This window comes from Salvia hispanica, chromosome 3 (genome assembly GCF_029641045.1).
Source record: "Salvia hispanica isolate PSC_SH4W2 chromosome 3, Shi_PSC_v1, whole genome shotgun sequence".
In the NCBI taxonomy this organism is placed as follows: Eukaryota; Viridiplantae; Streptophyta; class Magnoliopsida; order Lamiales; family Lamiaceae; genus Salvia; species Salvia hispanica.
This window is the reverse complement of record NC_142694.1, coordinates 10,782,521-10,802,799: the sequence shown is the minus strand read 5'-3', so window position 1 is coordinate 10,802,799 and position 20,279 is coordinate 10,782,521. Positions and strand designations below refer to the sequence as shown.

General features: G+C 34.0%; 1 long non-coding RNA gene and 3 pseudogenes across 3 annotated transcripts; 3 read left to right on the top strand and 1 right to left on the bottom strand.

Annotated features, from left to right (window-relative positions):
- Positions 1-281: 281 nt before the first annotated feature.
- LOC125209199 (protein FAR1-RELATED SEQUENCE 5-like) lies at positions 282-2,470 on the top strand (annotated as a pseudogene).
- Positions 2,471-7,934: 5,464 nt separating this feature from the next.
- On the top strand, positions 7,935-9,333 carry LOC148930148 (uncharacterized). 3 transcript variants are annotated; one of them, XR_016136244.1, is made up of 4 exons: positions 7,935-8,054; positions 8,304-8,365; positions 8,457-8,814; positions 8,888-9,333. It is a non-coding gene; the product is annotated as an uncharacterized LOC148930148 (long non-coding RNA). The 3 variants fall into 3 exon arrangements; XR_016136243.1 differs by having other exon boundaries at positions 8,878-9,333; XR_016136242.1 differs by having other exon boundaries at positions 8,457-9,333.
- Positions 9,334-9,961: 628 nt separating this feature from the next.
- Positions 9,962-11,122, bottom strand: LOC148930147 (zinc transporter 5-like; annotated as a pseudogene).
- A 414-nt stretch (positions 11,123-11,536) lies between these two features.
- LOC125216891 (zinc transporter 5-like) lies at positions 11,537-12,694 on the top strand (annotated as a pseudogene).
- The last annotated feature ends 7,585 nt before the right edge of the window (positions 12,695-20,279 follow it).

The following is a 20,279-nucleotide window of genomic DNA, read 5'->3' as shown; positions in this document are numbered from 1 at the left end:
GTGCTGAGGTGTCAGTCTAACGATATATATGGAGTATAATGCAATACCGATAATATCAATTTATTAATGAAAAATTTTGGCTGTAAAGAAAAAAAAATGGTGCGGTGTGTTTTGATTTTTGAGATTTGGGAGTGGGCCTATATAATATTCCGGTAAAGATATGATGATTCCACGGCCCAACTAGTATATGCCATGTAATATTTTTATTATTTATTATTACTATTACTCTGCGTACATATGTTAATTTTTTGAATGGTTCTATTAGTGTGTTTAATGAAAACATGAGTGATCAATTGTATACTCCTCAAGTTGCAAATGATCGTAAGCCAGAAATCGGAATGAAGTTTGCATCAATAGATGATGCGTTTGCATTCTACAATCAGTATGCACGTGAAGCAGGTTTTAGCGCAAGATACAGCAATAGTAAAAAGAACAAGGTGACAAATGAGGTTGTTTGGAAACAATTTGTTTGCTTTAAAGCGGGTCAGACTGATAAAGTTCATTCAGTGAAAAGAGCATTGAGTGGTGACCCGATTAAGACAAGAACTCGTGGTAAAGTTAGAACTGATTGTAAGGCAAAGATGTCTATTATCAAGCAACAAACTGGATCTGATTGGAGTGTAAGTGTTTTCACAGAAGGTCATAATCATGGACTTTCTACACCTTCAAAGGTGCATTTGCTTCGGTCACACCGTAGTGTTTCTGCTGTGAAGAAAGTGTTGACTCAAAAATTTTCAAAAGCTAATATACCTACTTGTCACCAATTGCAACTATTAGAGATAGAGTGCGGTGGGCCGGAAAATGTAGGTTGCACAGAAAGAGATATTAGAAACTTTGAGAGAGATTTAAGGGATGAACAAAAGGGTATTGATGCAGAAACTGTGATAGAATTCTTTATCTCTGAGAAAGAGAAGGATTCAACATTTTTCTTTGACTATGAGACAGATTTAGGTAACATGTTTAAACGATGTTTTTGGGCAGATTCTAGATCAAGGATGGCGTATGGTGTATTTGGTGATGTGGTTGTGTTTGATTCCACTTATAACACCAATAAGTATGGAATGATTTTTACACCTTTCGTAGGGGTTAATCATCATCATCAAACAATAGTTTTTGGATGCGGATTTTTAAGTGATGAGAAGACTGATTCATATATATTTGGCTGCTTAACAAGTTTTTAGAAGCGATGCCTACAGATCTCCAATAGCAATTATCACCGATCAAGATCCTGCTATGACGAAAGCAATTGCACAAGTTTTTCCAAAAACAGTGCATCGCTATTGCTTGTGGCATATATTGAACAAATTCTCATAAAAGATTTCTCCGGTGGCTTTCAGAGATCATTATCAGAGCATAAAGAATGTTATAAAAAATTCTACATCTCCGGAGGAATTTGAGCAAAGTTGGGTTGAGGTGATTAAACATGCTAATTTGGAGCAAAATAGTTGGATATTGTTGATGTATGAACTACGACATAAGTGGATTCCAGCATATTTTAGTCATGTATTTTTTGCTGGCATGTCAAGTAGTCAGAGATCTGAGAGTTCGCATTCGTTTTTCAAAAAATATGTCTCTAACAAGAACTCATTGATGGATTTTATCACACGATTTAATCGAGCATTGAGACGCCAAAGACACAATGAGTTAGTTGCGGATCATATTGACATGAATGAGCATCCCAAAATCAAAACAAATTGGCCGATGGAGACTCAAATGGTTAAAGTGTATATGAAAAAGAAATGGATGGAGTTTCAAGAAGAAATGAGTCTAAGCCATGGTTATTCTGTGCAACCTGCCTCGACAAGAGAAGAATCAGATGATATTGTGATTTACAATGTGATGAGTTTTCAAAGTTGTTCGTCTTCGAAGCCGAGGCTACTTGTGCATGATTTACAGAGAGATCATATATCATGTAACTGTGGAAAATTCGAGTTTGATGGTATTCCATGTAGACACATGCTAGCTTTTTTCCGCATTAGCCAAATATTTGAACTACCTAACAGATACATACTTAAGAGATGGACACGAGAAGCAAAGGTTGGTGTTGTATATACAATGGATGATGAAAACGCCAATGATGATCCAACAAAATGATGATCCAACAAACTTTTTGGTATCACGACGCTCCAAGTTATCTTACAAGGCTTCAATATTGATTGATGATGCATCTTTAACTAATGAGGGGACAAAGTTTTTGGATGAACAACTTGATTATCTACATGGTAAGATCAAAGAGATGAGTAGTAGTCCAAATACTGCATACGGAAGTCAAAAAGGGGAAAGATCAAATAAATCAAGAAAGATAGGCGATCCTTCCGGAATAAGAACAAAAGGATGCGGTAAGCGAATGCTATCATCAAAAGAAAAGTCAATTTTGAAGCCTAGGGCTTGTCATGGATGTGGGCTTCGTGGAGTATCACATGACAAACGTAACTGCCCAAATTTGCATGACGGGTATGTGAATTGTTGAGTTTTATGTTTTTATGAATTATACAGTTGTTTTTATTTCACTTCATTATTTTTACTCTTATATTTAAATTTCAGATCAGTTGCATATAATCACCATAACAACAATGAATATGCAGAAAAAGATTGATGTCTGTAGTTGGTGAAAATATTTTTTATGTCGTTTTTGTAGTGGAATTTTTTGGCATGGTGTAGTTGAATTTCTATGTACCTTACCATCATAGTATTAGATTTTTTAAGTACTATTTTTGCTGTGTTTTGGTTTTTGTTGTGGTTAAATTTCTAGATACACGACATTATGAACCATAATATTAGTTTGTGGAGTAGTTTTTTTTGTTTTGCTATATTTCTAGATACACGACATTATGAACCATATTATTGGTTTGTGGAGTAGTTCTTTTGGTTTGCTATAGTGAATTAGATTGCACTTGACAGTAGCTCTAAAAACTGGCAGGTGATGTTACATATGCAGTCTTGATAAATATAAACTAGAGGAAGCATAACTTTTTCCCATTCCTACAACCCAATAGCATTTAGAACTCCTATCAACTTGTGTTTTTTACGTTTTGTTTATACAAATTGACGTTGGAAAAAATTACAAAAAGAGAAGCAAGTTTTTGGAATAAATATCTCGAGACTTGTTAGAATAATGAAGAAAAAAACACACAGAAGAAATAAATTTATTATACAAATAATAGCGGGTGTTTGTTGGAGATGAAAAAAAACATAGAGCATATTTATAATTAAAGAAATTTAGTGGGATTTACAGATGTAAATATAATAAAATATAGTGGAGTAGTAAAAGATATGGATTAAATTGACAAAGCGAGTAGCTGTCAATTTGCAAAACGAAAATTGCTATTAAAAAGCAATGTGGCTGATGTCACAATCGCTTAAAATAAGTGTGCAGTGGGGGAGAGGATCCCCTGCTGTGTTAAAAAACACAGCAGGGAGTGCTGTGGTTAAAACGCAGCCTATCTATACATGAAACGCAGCAAAATTTTAGAGAGAGAGATTGCAATTTCGGTTGTTATTAAACATACCCACTCCTCTTTCTCTGGTTATTTATTTTACCCTATTTCTTTGATTAATTAATTTCTAATGAGGCCAGGTCATGTTTACATTGTTACTTATATCATGCACGGCTTTTTATTTTATACTCTATTAGTCTATTTTATAAACATGAATAAATTATTTATTAAATCCTACATACAAACATTAGCTGTAAGTTTTGTTATTGATGCATCAACACACAAACATAGCGTTAAATTAATTTAATTACTGATATCAATTAATTAGTCTGACAACTTAATTCTTTATTTGTATTCATTATTGGTACATCTAGATATATACCGGATATAATAAATTATTTGTACATTTTCTAGACTTTGAATATTTCTGAATAAAAGTTGTTTGAAAAATAAAATATAAATAAAAATAGAATAAATGATACTTTCTTTGTTCTATTGTCACATTTTACTGTTTTCATCTGTCCCACAAAGTTTATCCCACTTGGAATCTTACCAAAAATAGACATTAAATACACTCTCAATCTCCTCAATGTGGGACCATTATTCTACTACACACCTTTATTTAATTCAAAGTTAAACAATTTCTTAAAACTCATGTCGGATCAAATTGGGACAAATTTTGGAGGATGGAGGGAGTACAATTCATAAAATTTAGAAATAATTTATTATATGATCGACATTTATAAGTGTTACTACTATTATTTATAAGTTTAATTGATGTTTATAATATATGTTTATTTAAATTAAAGAAATATTGGAAAATAAAAAAATTGCACGCTGCTTTTAATAAATTGTGAAAAATGAATATGATCCACTTGAAAATTAGTTAATAGAATGAAGTTAATGGTATTAATATTAATCTGTGTAATGCTTTCAATATGAATGTAAAATTAACCTGGCGCCATCAGAAATTAATTAATCAAAGAAATAAGGTAACCAAAGAAAGAGAAGTGGGTGTATTTAATAATAACTGAAATTGCAATCTCTCGCTCTCAAATTTTGCTGCGTTTCATGTGTAGATAGGCTACGTTTTAACCACAGCACTCCCTGTTGTGTTTTTTAACACAGCAGGGGATCCTTTCCCGTGCAGCAGATCATCTCTCTGCTAATATATATCACTTCAATTATAAATTAATAAAGTGATATACTAGCTACTCTAAGAGAAAATATAATCATATGGATTTTAAAATATAAAAAATGTACAAAATTAATAAGATTAAGATTATGGATGTGTAAATTGATTTTGTAGGAAATACAAGTTGGATGAGATATAGTTTGTGGCAATGTTTTAAAAATGGGACCTGGTTTAACATATAGTAATACTTATATTTTTATAATCTATAGTTAAGAAAACAATAACATATAGTATTATACGTACACACACAAAAAAAAATAAAAAAATAGTTACTAATAATAATAAAAAAAAAAACAGCAGTGAATGTAATTAACTTCCTTTGTTCTTGTAAGTTAGTAGTACTACAAAGTCAGTTATACAAGTCAGCATAGAGAGCCATCTTCCTGAAATATGCAGCAATAAGCAGATACAGCTGAACCTCTCTTTGAATGTGTCTCAACGGTTTATGGATGATCTTCGTAGAAACTCGGGTGCTAAACTCGAGAAGGCCGAGCTGCTATCACCTGATAACAAGCAAGGGGAGTTGTACTCCACAACCTTACCTGCAAGAAAGTGAAACAAGGGTAGTATGTTTAGTAATATTTGTTGTATACCTCTAGTGAGGTCACATTCAAATTAGAGTGTTGCATGTACTTTTTTTTTTTTTTATCAAAAACGACTATAGAACTGCACGACTATAAAACCGCACGACTATAAAATCGCACGGTTCTATTGAAATCATATCTAGAGTTTATGTGGCTCAAGCATATCTTATAGTAATATTTTGATACTTTCTTTTGTGTTAGTATATTAGGATTTATGTTTACATATGTTTTATTTTTAAATTATTTAAATACTACATTTAAATGTATTTTAATTTGAGAATTAGTTAATATGAAAAATTTAGTGAATAATTAAAAATAAATTATTTTGACAAATAATAAGAATATTTTTCTTACAATCATTATAACTATATATATAAGGGTGTAATAAAATACTAACTAATTTAATGTAGGCTACTTGCTGACAAATCAAGTCACTGTATAGACTCATGTCGGTCTACTACTAGGTGATTTTCTTTCGCTAGTTAGTTATACAATTGTGCAAAGAGCCACTTTCTTTAGATTTGCTTCTTACAACAAGAAGCAGAACATTGCTGGCCTCACATGCATGTAGTCTTCTGTTATCGACGATCTTCTTAGGAACGCAATTGCTGAACTCGAGAAGGCCGAGCAACGGAAATTCACCTCGCCAGCACCGGGAGGCACACGCCGGCTGCTCCAGCCGCTAAAATAGACGCCAGCACCAACAGCCTGTACTTCAGCACCATCGTCTTGTCCCGATCCGCCTCCTCGGCCTCGCACGTGCACTCGGCGAGGGCCATCGCCGGAAACAACACCATGGCGGCCACGAATTGAAGAGAAAGAGTCGATTTCCAAGTCATTGCAGAGGAAAAGGCTAAGAGAGATTGTGGATTTGAATTGAAATGGAATTACTCAAGCATAAAAAGAGATTGTCAACATTGAGTAAGCAACAAAAGCCAAGTCCAAGACTAATGCATTTATTAAAGCGTGCATATCAATATTTGGAAATTGATATAAACGTTTACTGAGTACATAGGACTACTTTTTTTTTTGTTTTTGTTTATAATTAAAGGACTACTAATATTCATTTGATCAAATAACAATTAACTCAACTTAATGACTGTTCTTGGACTCAAATTAGAGAGTCACAACACCTAATTAAAATTAAAATTACTTATTACTCTAGCATTATTAACTTTGTACTAGTAAAATGTGATGGATCTGGATAATTAATTGTTACTCCATATTTCATTTCAAATTCTACCCTCCAATTAAAATTTTAGAGGACAATTGTCAGAAAGAAAGCAGAAGGGGAAATAACTTCTGGGGTGTGGGTTCAGTGTGATAATGATAACATGCAATTTTAAGTTTTTTATTCCATAACCAAATTTAGTAAGTATGCCTATAATGGCCAAAAGACAAGGGGAAAAAGCAAAGAGTTGTCCTCATTAATTGCACTTCTGTTTTGATGATAACATGCAATTTAACTTCCCTCTCCCGCTCTCTATCATTTAATAAGTTGTACCAATAGCTTAACAGCTATAATTAATGGTCTTATAATACTCACACATTTGCATTAATTTACTGTTGAGAATTGGAGAAATTTAAAATACTGGCATTAATTTACTGTTGAGAATTGGTGATATTTATTCTTCAATACAACATTTATTTTGTAGTGACTTACCTTCATTTTTGGCCGACGCCTGAGAAAGTGTTGCAAGTGCAAGAAATAAGCAGAGAAGAGATGTGGCATTGAATCAAGAATCATGTACTACAAGAAATTACTTCAAAGTAGGGTTATTTATGCTGGGATTTAATTTTTTTGGACCATCATGATGATTGACCAAAATATAATTATGTTTACCAGTAGTTTTGGGAATCTTTAAAAAAATATCATGTTGTCGGTGTCAATAGTTACAGCTAGTGTTGAATGTTGACCATTCTTCATCACTTTGATCATGTCAAAGATCAAATTTTTTTTTAAAATTTTATTTTGAGGCTATATATAAACAAGAAGGAATTTTGGTTTGTAAAGATATGAAAGTTGAGAAAGCTGTGTGTTGGGAATTATTGTTAGAAGAAACTAAATGCATAGAAGAAAAGGTTGCGAATTATTTTTATTTGATTTTATCATTTTCTTATTTATTGACTCAGTAAATTAGTTTGTGTTCAACGTTCGGGGATTAAATAAACCATTAGGAAAGTTGATTTTATTCAATTTTTCTTAGAGTTTACCAAATTTTATCCAATCCTGAGACTAAGAGGGAATTTCAAAATAAAATACTACTAATCCTAGAAGTGAAGGCTTAGTAACAATTAATTAATCGCACCCCACAAAAACAATTTAACCAGTTTAATTTGATGCAAGTCATATAAAAATTAAATTTAGGTTGAGAGGAATACTTGTTTATTCTATATGATTTGTGCACACCGGATACATGGCCGCTTCCTTGATGAACAAACATTGTCGAAAACTTAGTGATTAAACTATAACCTAATCAAAATTAAATACTAGTAATATTTATTCAATTAATCATTCAGATCAAATATTTACTTTTTAAAATAATAAAAAATATAATTTTTATTTTAAGTATTAGAAATTCGTGTTCTTAAATTCTTATAAAGGTAAAAAACTATAGAGAATAAGAAAAGTAAAGAGAAACTATAAGCATCAATAATGCCAGCTGTTAATCAATAGATATAGTAAGTACTCCTACTCTATAGTGATTCAGTTCCAATATTTTATCTATTTATGCATGCAATTATTGGTGTTGTTTGAGGTTTTTTATGAATTCCTTCATTGTGAGAAGGGAAACTGCAGAGGTGCCACCAATTCCTCCATCAGAATCTGCAGATGAGGTATTCTTTTGCCCTCAATCTAAACTAATTGATACTACTTTAAAATGAAATAATTAGTGGTTGTGATTTTGATTTTGATTTTGATTTTGGAGAGAGGATGGAAACTATCAAACTTTATGCATAACTTTGACTGCCCTTAATGAATTCTGATCATGTATACTGTTGTTAAGTTTGTGTGAGTTGTACAGCTCTTTTTTTGTTATGTTGACATGATAATAATTAGTTTTATTCTGTGTAATGTGGTGTTAGGAGTCAATACAATTGGTGCTTGAGAAACTTTGAAATGGAACCATGCTCTGATTCTTGCAGTGGTGAGAACTTTGGTGCTCGTCGGTCAGGGTTCAGGTGTCCTTGAACTTATGCTTGATATGGTCTTATATATTATTTGTATTTATTGTGCAGATGAGAGGGATGATGTATCACAAGTTGATTCTCATAAGTTCAGAACATTATTTGAAGAACTAGATAGCTTGCATCACCTTCGTAAAGTTGGCAAGTACTTATAATTGCATATTTTGTATCGAACAACAAACATTTTGTCCAATCCACATGTAAATCACTCATACTGCAACATTCTTAAATTTCAAGTAGGAGTATAATGTATTGCATGATTCTGTTAAATCAGGATAGAATGAATGTTAATTATATTTTTATCTCATTTGACTCAGATGCTATTCCATAGGGCATTTACTCTTTTTTCAAATAGCAAAGCTTGGAGGTTTTGAGCTTAGAGTTCTAAGTGAAGATTTTAGCTGTAAAGGTGAATCTCTTTTCCTTTTATTTTGGTTTATCTTTGACCATGATTGACTAATTTATTTAGAAGCATGACTTAGGATGCAAGAAATTGGTGGTCTAGGCTTGGGGTGGGGCTTTGTCGGCTCCACCGACTTGTTGTTGAGAAGAAGTGACAATGATAATGTTCATTTTGTGTTATGGTTATGCTGAGTAAACTTGCTCAACTAGGAATTACAATAATGAGTGGATGTATAGACGTTTACTTCCCGATGGTACTTTAAATCTAGAATATATAGAAGGGCTTGACAGTTCATCAAGTTTGCAGATAGTATACCAGCATATATGGGCATAGACAAAATAACTGTATCCATGTAAAAAATGTGACAACAAAAGCTACAGAGATATGAACAAGTTCAAGTTCCTGGTTGAAATGAGGTGTCCACGTAAAAAATGTGGGCAGCAAACAGGTTTGATGTACTTATTGTGTTTGCTTTTGATGTCCCTTACTAGTTGTTTGATCAGTTTTTGTCTCCTCTTTACTGTACCTACTTATCTTTATTTCTCATGTCAGCAATCTAAGTGCAGTACTATATTAAGTACCGTAGCATGGATATAAACAAATTAAAGCTTTTCAGATCTTAATTGCTGTTGGTCCCCCAAATTTGATTAAAATTACAAACATGACTTAATCCATTATGTATATTCTTACCAGAGAGTACATATTATTGCTTTTGTGTCTTATGGTCTCCATAGGGGATTTAATAAGAAGCATTTATCATGCTGCCTAACGTTTAATGTTTATGAACGTGTGACATGATAAAAAGAAGTTATTGAACTACTTCCAAATTTGTCAAGTTTTTCCAGTTGACTGTTTTCAAGTTTCTCCATTAGCATTAGCAAAGTTGATTTCCGAATTGATCAGTATATAATGATATACTAACTATGTACTAAATGATCTGAATTCTACTTCTTGAATGGTTTTGTGGCATCTTTACCTTTTTCTTAATCTCTCAACTTGCTTAGTATTTTTGACTTGAAATTAAAACATGCTAGTACATGTATTTTAGATGAAAAGGTCTTTCACATAATATTTGAACTAATACTGAATAATATTGGATCGAACAAATACTGAAATATTGAATGTCAATAGAACTGAATAATAGTACTCCTAACTAAGCCCATTTAGCCAAAAGGAACATACACCCAGCGCCGACGAGGAGAGCCAAATTCGCGCCTAGTTGAAGCTTCCAATTGTCTTGGAGCTTCGGGCCCATAACATCTGTGGCGAGAAGATCCACGAGGGCCATGTAGATGAGTAGCTCCCGGATGCAGAATTGAAGAGCCCTTGAACAATGAGCGCTGTCGGGCTCGTCTCACTATAGATGCTGGATATCGCGATACCGATACCAATTTCGGCCGGCGTCGTGAGCGAGAAGAATAGTGCCATAGTCGCATTCGACGCCGGCCAAAGTGTGCCTAAGAAATGAAGGTTGGATTAATATACAAACTGAGAATATGCGAATACATAAAACCTGTGCACGCACTAACTAATTAATGTACCTAGGTGATGCTTTTTCCGAGCCCAACTCTTTCGAATAACTGATGGAAAGTCAACGCGGCAACTAAGGGCTTAATGGTGTTAGGATCATGGGAAGCTCCTAGTGCGATGCCGATGATGATGGAGTGGGCAATAATGCCCAATTCCAAAACCTTACAAAGTAGTAGAAAAGTTTTAAAAAAAAGTATAGATGTACTATACGAGAATTCAAAATTTGACGTAAAAAAACAAATTAAATGAAAATTTACCTTGAGATGACCCGGTGGCGAAGTAGATCGGTGTTGGCCTCGCGCGGCACGGGCCCGTGTGCATGGCCGTGTGCCACCAAGCTCGATCGGCGCCGGATAAAGTACGTCGTGGCGTATGTGTCCACCTTGAGGGTCGCAATATCCGCCAACATAGCCACGAAACCCGTGAATGGAAAATCCGCCCACGGGTGCTCGGGGATGCATGGCGACGTAAGGCTCTCGAAGGCGTCCGGAAGCACGTGGATGAACCTCGTCGAGAGGATCACCCCGGCTGTAAACGCCTTCACTACGAAGAATGGGCTCCGCTCCGGGCTGAGAGCTAGAATCCACCTCGCCAGCACCGGGAGGCACATGCCGACTGCTCCAGCCGCTAAAATAGACGTCAACGCCATCAGCTATTACTTCAGCGCCAGCGTCTTGTCTCGATTCGCCTCCTCGGCCTCGCACGTGCACTCGGCGAGGGCCATCGCCGGAAATAGCACCATGGTGGCCACGAATTAAAGAGAAAGAGCCGATTTCGAAGTCATTGCATTTGCAGAGAAAAAAGCTAAGAGAGATTGCGAATTTAAATTGATACGGAATTACTTCAGAAAAAAAAAAGAGATTGTCGACTTTGAGTAAGCTACAAAATAGCCAAGTCCAAGATTGATGCATTATTTAAAGCGTGCATATCAATATTTGGAAATTGATATAAACGTTTACTTTTTTTGTTTTTGTATTTTAAAGAACTAATGTTCATTGATCAATGAATATTAGTCCCTTAAAAAAGTACACGTTTATATCAATTTTCAAATATTGATATGCACGCTTTAAATAATGCATCTGTCTTGGACTTGGCTGATTTCGTAGCTCACTCAAAGTCGACAATCTCTTTTTTTCTTGAGTAATTCCGTTTCAATTCAAATTCGCAATCTCTCTTAGCTTTTTCTCTGGCAAATGCAATGACTTCGAAATCGGCTCTTTCTCTACAATTCGTGGCCACCATGGTGCTGTTTCCGGCGATAGCCCTCGCCGAGTGCACGTGCGAGGCCGAGGAGGCGGATCGAGACAAGACGCTGGCGCTGAAGTACAAGCTGATGGCGCTGGCGTCTATTTTAGCGGCTGGAGCAGCCGGCGTGTGCCTCCCGGTGTTGGCGAGGTGGATTCCCGCTCTCAGCCTGGAGCGGAGCCCATTCTTCGTAGTGAAGGCGTTTGCAGCCGGGGTGATCCTCTCGACGGGGTTCATCCACATTCTTTCGGACGCCTTCGAGAGCCTTACGTCGCCATGCATCCCCGAGCACCCGTGGGCGGATTTTCCATTCACGGGTTTCGTGGCTATGTTGGCGGCGATTGCGACCCTCATGGTGGACACATACGCCACGACGTACTTTATCCACCGTCGATCGAGCTTGGTGGCGCACGGCCATACACACGGGCCCGTGCCGTGCGACGCCGACACCGATCTACTCCGCCACCGGGTCATCTCAAGGTAAATTTTCATTTAATTTGTTTTTTTACTTCAAATTTTGAATTCATATATAGTACCTCAATACTTTTTTAAACTTTTCTACTACTTTGTAAGGTTTTGGAGTTGGGCATTATTGCCCACTCCATCATCATCGGCATCGCACTAGGAGCTTCCCATGATCCTAACACCATTAAGCCCTTAGTTGCCGCGTTGACTTTCCATCAGTTATTCGAAAGAGTTGGGCTCGGAAAAAGCATCACCTAGGTACATTAATTAGTTAGTGCGTGCACAGGTTTTATGTATTCGCATATTCTCAGTTTGTATATTAATCCAACCTTCATTTCTTAGGCACACTTTGGCCGGCGTCGAATGCGACTATGGCACTATTCTTCTCGCTCACGACGCCGGCCGAAATTGGTATCGGTATCGCGATATCCAGCATCTATAGTGAGACGAGCCCGACAGCGCTCATTGTTCAAGGGCTCTTCAATTCTGCATCCGGGAGCTACTCATCTACATGGCCCTCGTGGATCTTCTCGCCACAGATGTTATGGGCCCGAAGCTCCAAGACAATTGGAAGCTTCAACTAGGCGCGAATTTGGCTCTCCTCGTCGGCGCTGGGTGTATGTTCCTTTTGGCTAAATGGGCTTAGTTAGGAGTACTATTATTCAGTTCTATTGACATTCAATATTTCAGTATTTGTTCGATCCAATATTATTCAGTATTAGTTCAAATATTATGTGAAAGACCTTTTCATCTAAAATACATGTACTAGCATGTTTTAATTTCAAGTCAAAAATACTAAGCAAGTTGAGAGATTAAGAAAAAGGTAAAGATGCCACAAAACCATTCAAGAAGTAGAATTCAGATCATTTAGTACATAGTTAGTATATCATTATATACTGATCAATTCGGAAATCAACTTTGCTAATGCTAATGGAGAAACTTGAAAACAGTCAACTGGAAAAACTTGACAAATTTGGAAGTAGTTCAATAACTTCTTTTTATCATGTCACACGTTCATAAACATTAAACGTTAGGCAGCATGATAAATGCTTCTTATTAAATCCCCTATGGAGACCATAAGACACAAAAGCAATAATATGTACTCTCTGGTAAGAATATACATAATGGATTAAGTCATGTTTGTAATTTTAATCAAATTTGGGGGACCAACAGCAATTAAGATCTGAAAAGCTTTAATTTGTTTATATCCATGCTACGGTACTTAATATAGTACTGCACTTAGATTGCTGACATGAGAAATAAAGATAAGTAGGTACAGTAAAGAGGAGACAAAAACTGATCAAACAACTAGTAAGGGACATCAAAAGCAAACACAATAAGTACATCAAACCTGTTTGCTGCCCACATTTTTTACGTGGACACCTCATTTCAACCAGGAACTTGAACTTGTTCATATCTCTGTAGCTTTTGTTGTCACATTTTTTACATGGATACAGTTATTTTGTCTATGCCCATATATGCTGGTATACTATCTGCAAACTTGATGAACTGTCAAGCCCTTCTATATATTCTAGATTGAAAGTACCATCGGGAAGTAAACGTCTATACATCCACTCATTATTGTAATTCCTAGTTAAGCACGTTCACTCAGTGGGCTTGAAGAATGGTTGTGCGAGAAGTGGCCAAATCATCAATTACATCAATGTTGATGTTGAGAGGATTGCAGACTTGTTTTGGCACTTCCATGGCATTTGGTTTGAGCTCATCTTTGCCCTCAGTATCTTGTATCTTGCTGCTTTTTTCACCACCATATTTGTCATGATAATCTACAGTGATTTGGAGCTTTAAACATGAGACAAATTAAATGTGGACCTCGTGCATAACAACATTTCACATGGACGTATTCTAATAGTAGTAGCAGTTACTCCCCCCCCCCCCCCTCCCCGTTAAATGTCTCGTATTAGAACGGTTTTATTTTAAAAAATTGTTTGACTTTATGAAGAAAAATGGGTGGAAGCTATAATTTTATACCAAGTAGGAGTATTAGTTTTATAATACTCCCTCCGTCCCACTAGAAATGAAACGTTTTCCTTTTTGGGTTGTCCCACTAAAAATGAAATGTTTTATAAAATAGAAAAAGTATCATCTCTACTTTTTCCATCTCTTACTTTATTCTCTCTACACTCAACTCACAAACCAACACTACATAAAATCCCGTGCTGAAAAGCAAACGTTTCATATTTATTGGGATGGAGGGAGTAATTGTGAGTAAAATGAATTGATTTAGTGTGAGATCTGTTTACTTTATTGTTTATTTTACATGTAATTTTTTTGTATGTGGTAAAAAAAATTATACATAAAATGTAGTTAGTTAGACAGATCGAAAATGGAAAATAAGATACAGTAATTTTTTTTGGGGCCAAAGAAGTAGTATTGGTATCGAAATACTATAAATTTAAAGCGGTTCAGTAAAATGAGTGGAATCAATGAATCTGGGTTGCTCTTAAACCTATGGAAATTTGGGCCGGGCCTAAAGCCAGCTTTATGGTTATGAACTTATGATAGGGGAGTTTATTTGACATGTTCAATAAAATAAATAATTGAATAAATTATTAATACAATTTTACCAATTTTAATTTCAAATTACAATAGGATGGATTTAGCTAAACAAAAGTCAAATGATAGGATTTATTAGGGGTCTTGGGATTGGGATACACAAGTTTAAACAATGTACAACAGTTTAAACAATTTATATTTGGAAAAAAGGAATTAATTATCAATGCATATGCATACAAAATGGTGATTGGAATAACATTAATTAGAGATGATATCAAGAATTTGAATTACTACTATTATTTTGTCTCCTTTCTGCTTCTCTATTTGCGAAATTGGAAGTTTAAAATGAATGGTTTCTAGTCTACCACACGAACACCATAATTAATTTAATGCTTAAAAAATAAAATATATAAAAAACATGAAATATGCTAGTACTGATTTATACAAAGCAAATAAAATTTAAAGCAAAAAAAATAAAAAATTTACAAATCTGTCTTGAAATAATTTCAACCCCAAAATTATAGAAAAGTGAAACTCTAATAAATCAAGTTGGTCATTGACTCATTATAATAAGATTCCAGCCTTTGATGGGAAATAATTGTAGTGTGATGTCACTTATTAGATGATATATAGATCCCACACGATATTACAAAAATCATAGCTTATTCAATTACAAGACGCCACATCATATTCTGACATGATTCATTATTAATCTTTGGTCTTTCGAGTAAGTTCAAATCCTCCAAATTAAATTACACTCATGTTGTGCTGAAGTGGAATAAATCATAGAGTTCTAAATGAATGGTTTCGAATCTATCCACAGGACCATAATTATTTTTAATATTAGAAATAATACTTGTAAACCATTTGAAATATGCTAATATCTTGTATTTTAAACAAACAATAGTAGGAGTAGTAGTGATGAAATAATTTCAAACCAAAATTATTGAAAACTAAAACTGAAATTAATCAAACTGGTAATTATTATATGATTCCACCTTTTGCACAAATTCTATTGGCCGTACCCATATAAAGTATTAGACATGATTAAAATATGCATAGTGTGATGTCACACATAAGATAATAGATCCTACATCATATTAAAATAATAAATCATGGTTCAAAATCAAATACAGTACTCATTCAATTACAAGACGCCACAACATTGTTTGACATGAAATATTCATAGCCTTTGGTATAATCTAAGTGACACCAAACTTGATTATTGGAGAAACCTTAATTCCACTTCGGTTATCTCTAAGCGACGTGTGTTTTCTTTATAATCATGATAACGAAGTAATATTTCCTTAAGTATTTAATTAATTTTAAAATTTATGTATCTTATTTTTTAATTAATTTTTCTTATTCAAGATTTGCTATTGTAAATATTTATTTAAATATCATACTTGAATTGATACGCGAATAATTTAAAAATAAGAATTTCATCGAAATGAAAAATTAATGTTAATTATTTCTTATATATTTTTATTCAACCTAACCATGTCATCAACAAAATAAGTGAATTTGCATTCATATAAGTCCAGCCAAATATCATATAAGTAGATCTATTTGATAAAAAAAAATAGTAGCTGGCATTGTTATAATAAGCCAAAAAGTAAGTACTACTACTAATTAATAAATTTCTGATTAATCAAAGAGAAGGAGTTTGGCAGCCAGATTCCACACTCACATAGTCGTCTCCATAGATTTCACCTAGGTATATTTATATATTAAGTATATTTAAGTATATTAAGTATATTTAATTCCAAATCCCATATTTTTGTATCGTGGAATTTTGGTTGTAGATGAATCAGCGTTGAATATTCGAGATTTGTCACCTTCTAACAATTATATATATGCTAATTAAAGTTAATCATTAGAATATTGTTACGATTAGGCGGGTGGAATAATTAATACTCCCTCCGTCCCCCATTAAGAGTCACACTTTTCCATTTCGGTCCGTCCCCAATCAAGAGTCACACTTCATTTTTACCATAAATGGTAAGTAGGTCCTACATTCCACTAACTCACTTCACTCACATTTTATTATAAAACCAATATAAAAAAGTGAGTCTCACATTCCACTAACTTTTTTCTACCAACTTTTCTTTACATTTCTTAATACCCGTGCCCGGTCAAACTGTGACTCCTAATCAGGAACGGAGAGAGTAATTTAGATACATCGAAATAGTCATTTCATAAAGTATATTTTTAAAATTTATCACAAATATAAAAAAATAACAATAATAATTTAATTCATGTATTTAAAAGTTGTCAAAGTGGCTATATGAATAATGGTTGTGGGTCTCTTCTAAAATGAAAACTAATAATTTTCCAGGTAGTCTTTTGTTTTGGTGAAAGGCCATAGACATTTTCTCTCCTTTTTTTCTTGATAGTTTGACTTTTTTTCTTCCAATATCATTGTTAAGTAAATTATTCGTACTTATCTACGTATAAAATTACACGCTGAAGCTTATTTAATCAACGAGCAACACTAAAATTAATTTGAATTCAATGCTTATATTAAAAAAAATTGAATTCAATGCTTACATTAAAACAAATAGAATTCAATGCTTACATTAAAACAAATAGAATTCAATGCTTATTATGAAGATAATTTAATTAAATTCTGGTTCATTTTGTTATTTGAAAATCACTTAGAAAATTATAAAATTTGAATTTATTCTCAATGATCCAATGACATTTATTTCTTTTGTGCAATTGTAACTGATATGATAGCCAAAACATCATACGTGGACGTCAACGCTGATAAATTAAACAATATTATTGACTCATGAAAATAACAATATCATTTGATCGAAAAATATAAACTCTGAAATTCTCATTTTGTGATAATTGATAACAAATTAAAAGCTCATACTCCATCCGCTCCCCATCAAAAATCTCATATATTTCCTTATTTGGACGATCCTCAATAAATATTCCATTTCAATTTTAATACTTTTAGTAATAGAACACATATTCTACTTACAATTATTATAATTTATAAAACTATGATATAAAAGCGGAGTCCACATTCCACTAACTTCTTCTATCCACTTTTCTTCATAAAGACAAACAATTTATTAAAATCTGCACCAATCAAATATGAGACATTTAATAGGAATCGTAGGAAGTAATTATCTAAGTAATTTCAAAATTTTCAATTTTATTTTGACCTAATTTTTGTGTATAAACTATTAAAGGAAAAATAAGTTACAAACATAAAAAAATGAAGATAAATGGTCCCCTCAATTCCAACATTGATTAAACCCAAGTTGTAAATGACATCGTAATCTCCGTTGGCGTTGTTGATGCGTCAACTCTCACACACACAACTAGGCCAATCATCTTTGTTTTATCCCACCTTTCATTTCCTGACACGTGTTTGTGCATAGATGTTTGCGCCATCTCATTTATCGTTTTTCACTTTTCACAACTAAGTGCAATGTGATGCACTAGAGGTGGCCACGGTTCGAAAACCGCCGGTTTCGGTTTGGAATCGGCGGTTCCAGTTTGTCGAAAGCTTGAATCGTAACCGGTTCGGATATCGGTTATCCGGTTCCGGTTTAACCGTCGGTTACCGCCGGTTCCAGTTCTGGTTAATAACCGCCGATTTTTTAACGGTTTCGGCGGTTCCGGGCCGGTTCCGGTTCAGTTCCGGTTCATTTTTTTTTTAAATCTTAGAGTTATAACTTTTATTGCAATTCTATAGTAAAATTCAAAGAGAATTGATAACGATAACGATAAAGAATTGCAATTTTATTGATTTGAAACTTTGAATGTAAATTTCTACAATACAATTACAAGTTACAAAATACAACAATACAAGTACAACTTAAGTAAACAAGTAGAGAGCAAATTGAGAGAATGAGGTAGAGAATAGAGAATTGGAGATTGAGAGAGAAATACTTGTTAACACAAGAATGAGGTGAGTAGAAGTGATGAAGAAGGGGGTATTTTATATTTATAGATGAAAAATGGGGGGAAAATCTGATATTAAAAAAAAATAAAAAAAATTTGAATTTCAAATTTGAAAACAGTCGAAAACCGCCGATTTTCTGACCAAACCGCCGGTTTGTGTCATAAAACTGCTGGTTTCTAACTGAAAACCGGCGGTTTCCGACACCTTTTCAGACCCTACGCTGCAACCCTACATGCCTACGCCTGAACCTAGCCCTGAACCGTCGGGAACCGGCGGTTGTGTCACAAACCGGCGGTTTTCCGACACAAACCGGCAGTTTTCCGGCCTTTTTCAGCCCTACGCCTGCAACCCTAGGAACCTACCGGCGACAGCTACATATTCCCGGTTAACCGCCGGTTCCGATTTCGTATTTTTGAAACCGTAACCGAACCGTTATAACCGTGAAACCGGATTTCGAACCGGAACCGTCGTCCGGTTCTGGTTCCGGTACCGACCCGCCGGTTGGGAACCGGTGGTTAACCGGCGGTCCAGTTTGGTTTGGCCACCTCTATGATGCACTATATATTGGTTAAAATCATACCGCTTCATGAGATAATAGATTCAACAGAGATGGAGAGAAATAAAGTATGCGAAAGTGTATTATTTTTTGGCAAATAAAAAATGACTCTATTATGTTTCAATGTTCTAAAAATTATGATTATACTAACATGGAATAGAGAGAGTATTATGTTTTCAACAATCACTTAATCAATGCTTATGAGTAAAATATTAGCAAAAAAATTGCTGAAATAATTATAATACCAATTAAATTATGAAATACTACTACTAGTGTATCTACGACGACATAATAAAAGTATCTGTTAGTGCCTTTGTTCAAAATTATTAAGATGTATTCCATTTTAGTATGTGTCAAGTTATTTTGTATCATTTCCATTTATACAAGAATAAAATAAAATGGCTATAGTCGCTTATTTAATTTTATTTCATTTCCTACTCAAGCTTTTCTTCTCTTTCATCTTACATCTTATTTTTTATTTTATTTTATTTTATTTTATACACACTAAATACAATTTTCTCAAATCCCATGTAAAAAACACTTGAGGCAACATGCGACGAAGCAAGTTTTAATTATCACAAAATGACGAAGGAAGTTTTATATTATCACAAAATGGTTAGAGTTTCTAACAACTATTAACTCATAGTTATAAGACATGGCACTAAAATATGCTCCAATAATAATGACTTGATATTTGTTTTCACACTTAAAAAAGGATTAATAAAATGTGATAGATGTAGCGATCTTGATGAAGAGCAATTTTGACTCAACAATACCAAAAGCGGTGTAGGGCGCACGGATCCAATGCGCAATAAAGAATTATTCCTAAATAATTGGTGAAGAGCAAATAAGATATTGACACGATCCCAGCCAATATTCCAATATCAATTTAAACCTCGGCTAATGTATTTATTTTGTCTAATAAAAAAAGTCTTTTCTGTGGGATATAAAGTAAAATGTTACTTAATTATAAAGTATGAGAAAAAAAGGATATTTTTATTTAATAGAAGAGATAAATAAAAAATGGTATTAGTAAAATTTTTCTTAGAATAATTGGTTCACATATTAAAACAAAAAAAAAGAAGACTATTTTCAGTGAGATATTTTTTCTGTACAAACTAATATCAGTAACGATTGTCCATTTACTTACTCCATATATAGTGTTTGTGACTCCTAATTAACTTCTACATTTCTAATCTATATTAATTGGAGGAAAATTGTTCACTTATTGAA